General features: G+C 38.1%; 1 pseudogene; it reads left to right on the forward strand.

Moving 5' to 3' along the window:
- Positions 1–6979: 6979 nt before the first annotated feature.
- On the forward strand, positions 6980–11746 carry LOC141406963 (uncharacterized; annotated as a pseudogene).
- The last annotated feature ends 932 nt before the right edge of the window (positions 11747–12678 follow it).

Below are 12678 nucleotides of genomic sequence, written 5' to 3' on the forward strand. Positions count from 1 at the left end.
TCCTAATTTTTCATATGGACTACAGAGGTGAACTAATCTCTAACATGAAAACCACATTTAATAACAGAAAAGCATGTTCAGATGTATTTTAATCACCAACAGTCATTCTCAATGATAACTCTTTATAGCAAATTTGAGCACATAAAATTCCAAAGGAGTTAACGTAAGTAAAAATAAAACAGAAGATAATGTCAACCTACTGATAAACAGCTGGAAGCATAAACTCTATTGATTGCATTGTTAATGCCATTTGTTTAATCATAACTTTTCAGAATTTTACTGAATTTCTACTTGAAGATGAACATGTAAGCATAATGTTGTGAAGATAAATTACAAAGTTTGAAAATTGCGACAGTTCTAACTCTAGAATAGAAAGGCAGAAAATGTAGTTAGTGAAGAGAAAATTAAACAAAAGAAACTTCTCTTTCAAAACATAGGCAAAATTCAAATGCACAAGTGCAAAGAAATAGTCCTGAGTTATCAGAAACAAGATGAATAGAGAGGAAAAAGTTCCATCAAAACACATTTTGAAGTGATATTCCTTTTTTTGTAAGAAATTCTACAAAATTGGCAATTAGCAACTCTTGTTTATTGTGCAACTGGAATTCTATTTTAGTCATGTTTGGAAGAAAGCCCAAAACTGAAATTGCATAGTTAAGAGTCTTTAAAAGAAGACTAAGATATTTTGATAACCCTAAAAAAGCATATGTTATGATTCAGATGACTGGGTTCAATGGCTTTTTATGTAAAAGGTTTATGGAAACAAGAATAAATGTTCCACACAATAACAGCCAAAGGGCAGATGGGGGACACTGGTGTCTAGAGAAAGGATAATTGGAATTATGGAACACAATTTATATGTCTTGCAATTGGCAAGGAACATTTTCTTAATTTTTCACATGTACACTCCATGTTTACAAAGACAGGAGGAACACATTTAAATGAATAACACAAGAATTAATTTATTGTAATTGCCTGAAAGTATTTTATCTAAAGCACAGGCTTAGTCTGAATAATGGCCCTTTATATCTGCTTTTGTCTTCCAGGGTTGTTCCAAAATTTTCCTTTCCTGAAATCTACTAGAGTCAGAAAATAAGCTAATATCAAAATCTATGTGTTTTTAATTTTTGGCTTGAGGAAAAATGTTATGTAGCTTTTATGTATTTTACTACTTTATGTGCATAACTGGTCACATTTATCCCCAACTCCATCTTATTTATACTGCATTTAAATATTTTTATTTTTATTCAACCAAAAAGGTACCTCTTGGAACCATAGAACATTTACATGACCTTTTCTGGTATTTTTAGTTTTGTCTGGATTGAATTCACCAGTTACCTAGTAACGCAAACTTAAAAAGCATATTTTTCTAATGAAAATATTACAATGAAACAGTAGGTTGTGCTTTCCTTAAGCCCAAGGGCAAGGAGAAAAAAGTGACTACACATGTATGTTTACCTAACATTTTTTCGATACAACCATCCTTATTCTATTATACTGTGGAAATAATCCACTTAACAAGATATACTCATAGAAGTGTATGGCTCCTTACTCTAACAATATAAATGACTTTCTTCTTCCCCCTACTGCTTTATTTTTGTTTCTATTGTTTTAGATTTTTATTTTATACAAATAGAGTATTAGTTTCAGATTAATAGCAATTTATCCTCTTAATTGAAAACTTGAAAAATATCAAAGATTATCAAAAAGGAAAAAAAAAAAAAAAACCCAAAAGGCATCAGTAATATCTATCACCATATGAAGATAACCACTGCTAATTTAGGTAGACTTTATGATTTAAAAACTAAATTTGAACAAATGTTAAATGTACAGTTCCATCACCTTTTCCAAAATGACCTCATCTTTGACACCACATCTTAATCATAATATACAATATCAACATTCAAAACCTCTTTGAGGATCCATGCTAATTAGTACTGCATCTGAGAATAAGCAATATTCTAGCTTCTAAGCCCTACACATGTATTTTTAAATTTATATAAATGAAATCACACTCCATTTTCGTGCCTGGATTCTTTTGACATTTCTTTTTTTTTTTTTTTAAGATTCATCCATCTATTGTGCGTAGTTGCAGTTTGTGACTTGATTCCATAATATGAAATTACTGTAATTAATAAACATTTAGGTTGCTTTTAACATTTGCCCCTTATGAATTATGCTGCTATAGACATGTTTGTGCATGTCTGTTGGCAAACATATACACATTCCTTTAGGGACAATATATAGATAAATTATAAATTATGTCTGTGTTCAATTTTTTAAAAGATACCGTCAAGTAATTTTCCAAAGTATTTGTGCCAATTTATACTCTCATCGACATGTAAGAGGGTTCCGGCTGCTTTATACGTTTATCAAAACTCAGTATCATCTGTCTTCCAATTTGGCCATAGGTAGTATCTACGTGTGTTTTCAATTTATGTAGTTTTTCTTATTGACGACAAATTGGATAACTACACTTTTATATGGTTATTTATCCAGCACTGTTTATTTAAAGTGTCTTTTTTACTCACTGTCTTTTAAGGTCATTTTATAATATCAAGTGCCCTGACAGGTGTGGGTCTGTTTTGGAATTTAAAGGAATATATTACTTCTTTCCTATATAGTCTTGTCTATGACTAATACCAAAGTATCTTTGTTATTAGAGCTTTGTAGCAATTCTTGATACCTTGTAGTTTAGGTACACCAGTGAACACTGTGCTCTAATTTTTTTTTTTTTTTTTAGTCCTTTGATTTCTGTGAAATTTTAATAACTTTCTCAACTCCTACTTTTTTATTTCAACTTTTATTTTAGACACAGATGGTATATATTTGGGTGTATTACATACGTATATTGCACCCAGGTAATGAGCATAGTACTCATTAGGCAGTTTTTCAGCCCATTATCCCCTCTTTATCTCCCTGATCGAGTAGTCCACAGTGACTGTTGTTTCCATGTTTACATCTATGTGTGCTGAATGTTTGGTTCCCATTTTTAAGTGAGAGTATGTGTTATTGGCTTTCTGTTCCTGTGTTAATTTGCTTAGGATAATAGCCTCCAGCTGCCTCTATGTTGCTGCGAATAACATGATTTCATCCTTTTTATGGCTGCATGATATTCCATGGTGTATAGGTAGAACATTTTCTTTATTGGATCTACTATTGATAAGTATCGAGGTTGATTCCATGTCTATTCTCTTGTGAACAATGCTGCAATGAACTTAGGAATGCCATTTCTCTTTTTGGTATAGTGATCTATTTTCTTTTGGGTACACACACAGTAATGGGATTGTTGGGTTGAATGGTAGTTCTGTTGTAATTTCTTTTGAGAAATCTCCAAACTGCTTTTTACAGTGTCTGAACTAATTCACATTTCCACCATCAGTGTATAAGCATTCATTTTTCTCCACACCCTTGCCAGGATCTGTTGTATTTTGACTTTCTAATAAAAGTCATTCAGACTTGTGTGAGATGGTATCTCATTGTGCTTTTGATTTACATTTCTCTGATGATTAGTGATGTACATCATTGTTTGCAAATATTTGCATGTCTGTTCATGCCTTTTGCCCATTCTTCAATGGGTTATTTGTTTTTTGCATGTTCAATCCTATAGATTCTGAATATTAGACCAATTAGACCATTGTCAGATACACAGCTTGAAAATATTTTCCCCATTATTTAGGTGTTCTGTTTACTCTGCTGATAGTTTATTTTGCTATGCAAAAGCTCTTTAGTTTAATTAGGGTCTATATGTATGTTTGTTGCAATTGCTTTTAGGGACTTAGCCAAAAATTATTTGCCAAGACTGATGTCAAGAAGTGTATTTCCTAAATTTTCTTCTAAGATTTTTATACTTTGAGGTCTTACATTTAAATCTTTAAACTTTAAATCTTCACTCCATCCTGAGTCGATGTTTATGTATGCTGAAAGGTAAAGATCAAGTTTTAGTCTTCTGCATATTGCTAGCTAGTGATTCCAGCACCATTTATTGAATAGTGAACCCTTTTCCTATTTTTTTTTGTTGGTCCAATTTAATATCAGATGGTTGTAGGTGTGTAGCATTATTTTTGAGTTCTCTATTGTATTCCATTTGTCTATGTGTTTATTTTTGTACCAGTAACATTCTCTTTTAATTACTGTAGCCTTGTGGTATAGTTTGAAGTTAGATAATGTGATAGTTTTGTCTTTGTTCCTTTTGCTTTGAATTACTTTGGCTATTCAGGCTCTTTTTTGGTTTCATATAAATTTTATAATAGTTTTTTATTCCTAATTCTGGAAAGAATGACATTGGTAATTTGATAGGAAGATCATTGAATCTGTGAGTTGTTTTGCGCAGTATGACCATTTCAGCGATATTGATTTTTCTAATCCATGAGTTTTGAATGTTTTTTCCATTTATTTGTGCCATCTCTGATTTCTTCAGCATTGTTTTATAGTTCTCCTTGTAGAGATCTTTTATCTCCATGGTTAGCTGTGTTCCTAGATATTTCATTTTCTTCATAGCTATTGAAAACGGATTTGTGTTCTTGATTTAACTCTCAGTCTGGATGCTTTTGGGGTATAGAAATGCTACTATATTTTGCACATTGATTTTTTTATCCTGAAATGTTACTAAAATTTTTTATCAGTTCTAGTAGCCTTTTGGTGGGGTCTTGAGAGTTTTCTAGGTGTAGAACCATATTGTCAGTGAAGAGAGATAGTTTGACTTCTTCTTTTTTTTATTTGGATGCCTTTATTTTTTTTTTTCTATTGTCTGATTTCTCCAGCTAACACTTGCAGTATTACATTGAGTAGGAGTGGTGAAAGTGGACATCTTTGTCTTGTTCCAATTCTCAAGAGGAATGGTTCCAGATTTTGCCCATTTAGTATGATGTTGGCTCTGGGGATGTCATAGATGGCTCTTATTATTTTGAGGTATGTTTCTTCATCCATTAAGAGTTTGTTATGTAGGGATGTGAGATTTTCTTGAAAGTTTTTACTGTGTCTGTTGAGATGATATTATTTTCATTGTTTTTAATTGTTTATATGGTGAATCAATTTATTGATTTGCATATACTGAAGATGTTTATTAACATGGGTATAGATCACTTCCAGTCAATTAGGATCTGTACCAAATCAGGCAGATGTGTAGACTAAATACACCACAGTCATTGATAGGGTTTGGATCTGTGTCCCTGCCAAAATGTCATGTGGAATTGTAATCCTCAGTGTTGGAGGTGGGGCCTGGTTGGAGGTGAATTGAACCATGGGGGCAGTTTCGCAGTTTCTCATTGTTCAACACCATCCAGACTTGATACTGTCATCGTGATAATGAGTTCTTGTGAGATCTGGTTGTTTAAAAGTGTAGGGCACCTCCTCCCTGTTTTTACCTCCTGTTCTGGCCATGTGAAGTGCTTGCTTCCCCTTCAACTTCTGCCATAATTGGAAGCTTCCTGAGGTCAAACAGATGCTGTCATGCTTCTTGTACAGCCTGCAGAATGGTGGAATAAGTAAACATCTTTTCTTCATAAATTACCAAGTCTCAGGTATTTCATTACAGCGGTACAAAAACGGACTAATACAGTCATCTTCTAGTTTACCACAGTCCTTAAACAATGTCCTCCAAAGTCTGAAATTGAATCCAATTGTGATATTGATAGCTCACCCTTAACTGATACTACACTTATATTTTAGGTTGTCTCAGTGCCAAAAGGGTCGCAGAAAATCTTCATTGAGAGTGAAAACTTCTACATGAGAATCAAGGGCTCATTGTGGAACTCACATATTTGTATGTCTCTTTTCTCTCTGGAATTTTGGACCCTAATATTCGACTTTTGTAACCCTTATATCCAATTGTTATGGACTGAATTCTGTGAGACTATCCAAAGCACTGCTTTTACTTAGCATACTACTCTCCTCTGCCAGGATTATTAAACTTCTACTCTAAGACAAACATTAGAAAATAGGTAGGAATTGCAGATGCAGGAAGCTGAGATTGACTAACATAAATTAACCATACTCTTTGCATCTAGCCTCTCAAGACCTGCCTTCATCAGTAGATCTCACATATCATGAAACAGATGATTTTGTTATTGTTGTTTGCTTTTGTATCACTTGTGAGATGGTTAATATTGACTGACAACTAGATTGGATTGAAGGATGCAATGTATTGATCTTGGGTGTGTCTGTGAGGGTGCTGTCAAAGGAGATTAATATTTGAGTCAGTGGGCTGGGAAAGGCAGACTCACCCTTATTCTGGGTGGGCACAATCTAATCAGCTGCCAGCACAGCTAGAATATAAAGCAGGAAGAAAAATGTGAAAATACTAGACTGGCCTAGCCTCTCAAGCTACATCTTTTTTCCCGTGCTGGATGCTTTCTGTCCTCAAACATCAGACTCCAAGTTCTTCAAATATGGGTCTTGGACTGGCTTTCCTTGCTCCTCAGCTTGCAGATGGTCTATTTTGGGACCTTGTGATTGTGTGAGTTAATACTTCTGTCCCTCCAGAAAACTCTGACTAATACAGATTTTGGTACCAGGAGTTGTTCTAGAGGAACATAATATTAAGGATGGACTTCTTTCATCGTTTTGGGGGTTGCTAGAGTTGGCTGCTTTATATGATTAGACCTGAAAATTCTAATGACACTACTTGTAATAGTATGGAGAACACTGATCATGCTTGCATAAACTGTTTAGAGAGTTATGTAAAATAAATGCATTTGACACTCCTGATTCACTGCTCATGAGAGGCAAGGAATATAGGTACTCTTTACATAATACCTTTGACCATATGTGGAAAACCATGGAGCATAATGAAACTAGTTAGTGGATCCTAAGTTCACTGGACAAAGTGATGAAAGAAAATGATGAACTCAGGGATTCTAACTCCCAGCTTCAGAAGCAGATACTCAAATCTGCTAAGATTGCCCTGAGTGAGAGTCTTATCTCCTGTAGAGAAAGAACTGAAATTTTGGAAAAGCCTACAAAAGCTCTTATCATGCAAATGGCTGACCTGCAACGAAAGGTGCATGCTTCGCCTTGCCAGGTATCTACTGTCCAAGTGACAGCACTGATTGGAAAAGAATGGGAACTTGCAACTTGGAATGAGAATGTGGGGGAGGACCCTTATGAAGCTGAAGACACTGGGTTTGTAAACTCTGGCAAATCTTCTCTGTCAGAAGAAATAGCTTCCCCATCCCCAGTAGTGGCAACATCCCCTCTCTGACCCATGCTGCCATCAGGCTTTCCGCCCTTGTCTGAGAAGATAAACCTTGCACTGCCTGAGGCAACAGTAATGCCTGAGGCGGTTACCAGGCAAGATAATGTTGATTCTCGTCATGACCCATCCCCAACACCACTTTTTTCTTCCAGACCAATAACTAAAGTCCTAGTGGGCCCCTAGAGATGACGTTCAGAGTGTGACCCATAAGGAGGTGCATGAGACTTGCAAAGAACTTCTTGAGTTTTCTAATTCATGGAAGAAGAAATCTGGAGAACACAATGGGAGTGGATATTAAGGGTGTCGGATAATGGTAGAAGGAACATAGAGCTGAATCAGACTGAATTTATTGATTTAGGCCCACTAGGGACAATGAATTTAATGTTGCAGCTTGGAAAGTTAAAAAAGGTGTTAATAGTTTATGTGCTTGGCTAGCTGAAATATAGATTAAAAGATGGCCCACTGAGTACAAGCTGAAAATGCCTGATCTTTCTTGGTGTAATGTAGAGGAAGACATCCAAAGGCTTAGGGATATTGGGATGGTGGAGTGGATTAGTCACTTTAGACCTATTCATTACAGCTGGGAGGATCCAGAAAATATACCCTTAACCAATGACTGGTGAAATAGATTTGTGAGAGCAACACCTGCATCTTTGAAGAGACCTGTAATTGCTCTTTTCTGTATGTCATATCTAACAGTGGGAACCACAGTCACTCAACTACAAAATGTAAATGCAGTGGGAATAATTTGATCCCAAAGTGTCAGAGGCCAAGTGGCAGCACTCAACCATCAAGGGCAAAGTGGGTGTGGCTACTGTAATGGACAGCAGAGGCAAAGCAGCAATCAGAATAGTCTGACTTATGTAGAGCTCCATCATTGGCTAATTAATCACAGTGTTCCTAGAAGTTAAATTCATAAAAAGCCTTCCAGAATCCATACTTAATTTATATAAGCAGAAAACTACTCAGTCAAATGGACAAAAAGACTAATTTGAATTATAAAAGCAGAGACCCATGGCCCCTCAATCAATTTCCAGACTTGAGCTAGTTTACAGACCCAGAACACCTTGAATGAAGGGCAGGCAGCGTCCTCTTAAGGAAGGACCCCACTACACTACCGACAATTTATGCAATGAATCTTTTGCCCATCCTTCCCCAAGGAGACCTCTGACCTTTTACCAGGGTAACTGTGCACAGGGGAAAGGGAAATGATCAGACATTTCTGGGACTATTTCACAATGGATCTGAGCTGACATTGATTTCAAGGGACCCAAAACGTCATTGTAGTCCTCCAGTTAAAGTAGAGGTTTGCAGAGTTAATATAATTAATGGAATTTTACCTTAAGTCCAACTTACAGTGGTACAGTGAGTCCCCAGACTCATCCTGTGGTCATTTCTCCAGTGCCAGAATGCATTTTTGGCATAAGCATACTTAGCAGTGGACAGAACCTCCACATTGGCTCCATAACTGGTAGGGTTAGGGCTATTATGGTGGTGAAAGGCAAATGGAAGCAATTACACCGGACTCTATATAGAAAAACAGTAACTCAAAACAATACTGCATTCCTGGAGGGATTACAGAGATTTGTGCCACCATCAAGGACTTGAAAGACATGGGGGGGGGTGATTACCACCACAATATCCCCATTCAACTCTCCCATTTGGTCTGTGTAGAAGACAGAGAGACCTTGGAGAATGACAGTGGAATATTGTAAGCTTAACCAAATAGTGACTCCAATTGCAGCTGCTGTACCAGATGTAGTTTCATTGCTTGAGCAAGTTAAGACATCTCCTGGCACCTACTATGCAGCCATTGACTTGGCAAATGTCTTTATCACCATTCCTGTCCATAAGGCCCACCAAAAGCAATTTGCCTTCAGCTGGCAAGACCAGCAATATACCTTTACTGTCCTACCTCAAGGGGAATATTAACTCTCCGGCTTTGTGTCACAATCTTATTGGGAGAGACCTTGATCGCTTTGTGCTTCCACAAGATTTCACACTGGTCCATTACATTGATGACATTATGCTGATTGGATCCAGTGAGTTCAAAATAGCAAACATACTGGATTCATTGATGAGACATTTGCATGCCAGAGAATGGGAAATAAACCCAACTAAAATTCAGGGAACTTCTTTCTTCGGTAAAATTTCTAGGGCTCCAGTGGTGTGGGGCCTGTTGAGATATTTCTTGTAAGGTGAAAGGTAAGTTGCCGCATTTAGCCCCTCCTACAACCAAGAAAGAACAATGCCTAGTGGACCTATGTGAATTTTGGAGGCAACACATTTCTCATTTGGGTGTATTACTCCAGCCCAATTATCGAATGAACTGAAAGGCTGCCAGTTTTGAGTGGGGTCCAGAACAGGAGAAGGCTCTGTAACAGGTCCAGGCTGCTGTGCAAACTGCTCTGCCACTTGGACCGTATGACCCAGCAGATCCAATGGTGCTTGATGCATCAGTGGCAGATAGGGATGCTGTTTGGAGCCTCAGGCAGGCCCCCATAGGTGAATCACAGTGGAGGCCTCCAGGATTTTGGAACAAGGCCCTGTCATCTTCTGCAGATAACTACTCTCCTTTTGAGAGATAGCTCTTGGCCTTTTGCTGGGCTTTGGCAGAAACTGAACGTTTCACTATGGGTCATTAAGTCACCACGCAACCTGAACTACCTATCATGAACTGAGTGCTTTCTTATACACCTAGCCATAAAGTGGGTCATGCACAACAGCATTACCTGATCAAATGGAAGTGGTATATATGTGATCAGACTCAAGCAGGTGCTAAAGGCACAAGTAAGTTAAATAAGGAAGCGGCTCAAATGCCCATGGTCTACACCCTTATCACCCTGCTTTCTCTCCCCCAGCCTGCAACAGTGGCCTCATGGGGAGTTCTTGATGATCAGTTAACAGAAGAAGAGAAGACTAGGGCTTGTTTCACAGATAGTTCTGCACGATATGCAGGCACTGCCCGAAAGTGGGCAGCTGCAGCACTACAGCTCCATTATAGGACATCCCTAAAGGACAGTGGTGAAGGGAAATGTTCCCAGTGGACAGAACTTCAAGTAGTGCACCTGGTTGTGTACTTTGCATGGAAGGAGAAATGGTCAGATGTGTGATTATATACTGATTCATCGGCTATAGCCAATGGTTAGTCTGGATGATCAGCGACTTGGAAGAAGCACGATTGGAAAATTAGTGACAAAGAAATTTGGGGAACAGGTATGTGGATGGACCTCTCTGAGTGGTGAAACACCATGAAGATATTTGTATGCAAGTGCTCACCAATGTGTGACCTCAGAAGAGGAGGGGCTTAATAATCAAATGGATAGGATCACCTTTCCCCAGCCACCCCTGTCATCACCCAATGGGCCCATGAACAAAGTGGCCATCGTGGCAGGAATGGAGGTTATGCATAGGTTCAGCAATATGAACTTCCACTCACCAAGGCTGATCTGGCTATGGCCACTACTGAGTGCCCAATTTTCCACCAGCAGAGACCAACACTAAGCCCTCGATATGGAACCATTTCTCAGGGTGATCAGCCAGCTACGTGGTGGCAGGTTGATTATATTGGACCTCTTCCATCATAGAAAGGGCAGAGGTTTGTCCTCGCTAGAATAGACACTTACTCCAGATATGGGTTTGCCTATCCTGCATGGAATCCTTCTGCCAAGACTACCATTGCTGGAATCACAGAATGCCTTATCCACCATCATGGTATTTCACACAGCATTGCCTCTGACCAAGACACGCGCTTTACAGCTAAACGATTATGGCAGTGGGCTCATACTCATGAAATTCACTGGTCTTACCATGTTTCCTATCATCCTGAAGCAGCTGGATTGATAAAACAGTGGAATTGCCTTTTGAAGTCGCAATTACAATGCAAACTAGGTGACAATACTTTGCAGGGCTAGGGTAAAGTTTCTCCGATAGCCAGGATTCCCGGGTCTAGGAATCAAAGGGTGAAAGTGGAAGTGGCACCACTCACCATCACCCCTAGTGACCCACTAGTGAAATTTTTGCTTCCTTCCTGTTCCCATGACATTATGTTCTGTTGGCCTAAAAGTCTTAGTTCCAGAGGGAGAAACACTGCCACCAGAAGACATGACAATGATTCCATTAAACTGGAAGTTAAGACTGCCAATTGGTGCCTTTGGGCTCTTGCTACCTGTAAGTCAACAGTCTAAGAAGGGACTTACAGTGTGGGCTGGGGTGATTGACCCAAACTATTAAGGTGAAATCAGTCTTCTATTCCACAATGGAGGTAAGGAAGAGTATTTGTGAAATACAGGAGATCCATTAGGGTGTCTATTAATGTTACCATTCCCTGTGATTAACGTAACTACACCATCCCAATCCAGGCAAGACTACAAATGGCCCAGACCCTTCGGGAATGAAGGTTTGGGATACTCCACTAGGAAAAAACTGTGATCTGATGAGGTGCTTGCCAAAGGCAAAGGGAATACAGAATGGATAGTAGAAGAGGCTAGTCATCAATACCAGCTATGTTCACATGACCAGCCCCAGAAACGAGGACTGTTATTGTCATAAGTATTTCCTCCTTCTTTTGTTAAAAACGTGTCTGTGCATGTATACACTTGTACTGAGAAAATATTTTCACTTAATTTCCTTTTTCCTTTATCAGGTGACATAAGGTTTATTGACTTCGTATCAACATTTAAGTATCATAAACTGTATGTAATAGCATTTGGGTTTGGGATTGGTGAATTTCCGGTTATAGGAAGTACAGTTGTAATATGTTAGGCATAATTATGACCTTATTATTGTCTTTATTTGAAGATTATGCATGATCTCAGGAGATGTGTATGTGTTCTAGCTGACAAAATGTGGACTCGTGATGGTTAATACTGAGCCTGAACTTGATTGGATTGAAGGATGCAAAGTAGTGATCCTGGATGTGCCTGTGACGGTGTTGCCAAAGGAGATTAACATTTGAGTCAGTGGGCTAAGAACGGTAGACCCATGCTTAATCTGGGTGAGCACAATCAGATCAACTGCTAGAGCAGCTAGAATATAAAGCAGGCAGAGGAATGTGAAAATACTAGACTGGCCTAGCCTGACAGCCTACATCTTTCTCCCATTGTGGATGCTTCCTGCCATTGAACATTGGACTGCAAGCTCTTCAGTTTTGGGACTTGGACTGGCTCTCACTTCTCCTCAGCTTGCAGATGGCCTATTATGGACCTTGTGATCATGTGAGTTAATACTTAATAAACTCCCCTTTCTATCTATCATCTATCTATCTATCTATCTATCTATCTATCTATCTATCTATCTATCTATCTATCTATCATCTATCTTATTAGTTCTGTTCCTCTAGAGAACCCTGACTAATACAATCTGCTTTTCTAGTCTTCATTGAGGTAATTATTTGGCTAGAAGCTACTTGAAGGTAGTAGAATTAAAAATAACTCAGTTTTTAAAAATTGAACATGTAGTTTGTAATATTTAAGATACATTAT

The sequence above is a fragment of the Macaca fascicularis genome, chromosome 6, assembly GCF_037993035.2.
Source record: "Macaca fascicularis isolate 582-1 chromosome 6, T2T-MFA8v1.1".
Lineage (NCBI taxonomy): Eukaryota > Metazoa > Chordata > Mammalia > Primates > Cercopithecidae > Macaca > Macaca fascicularis.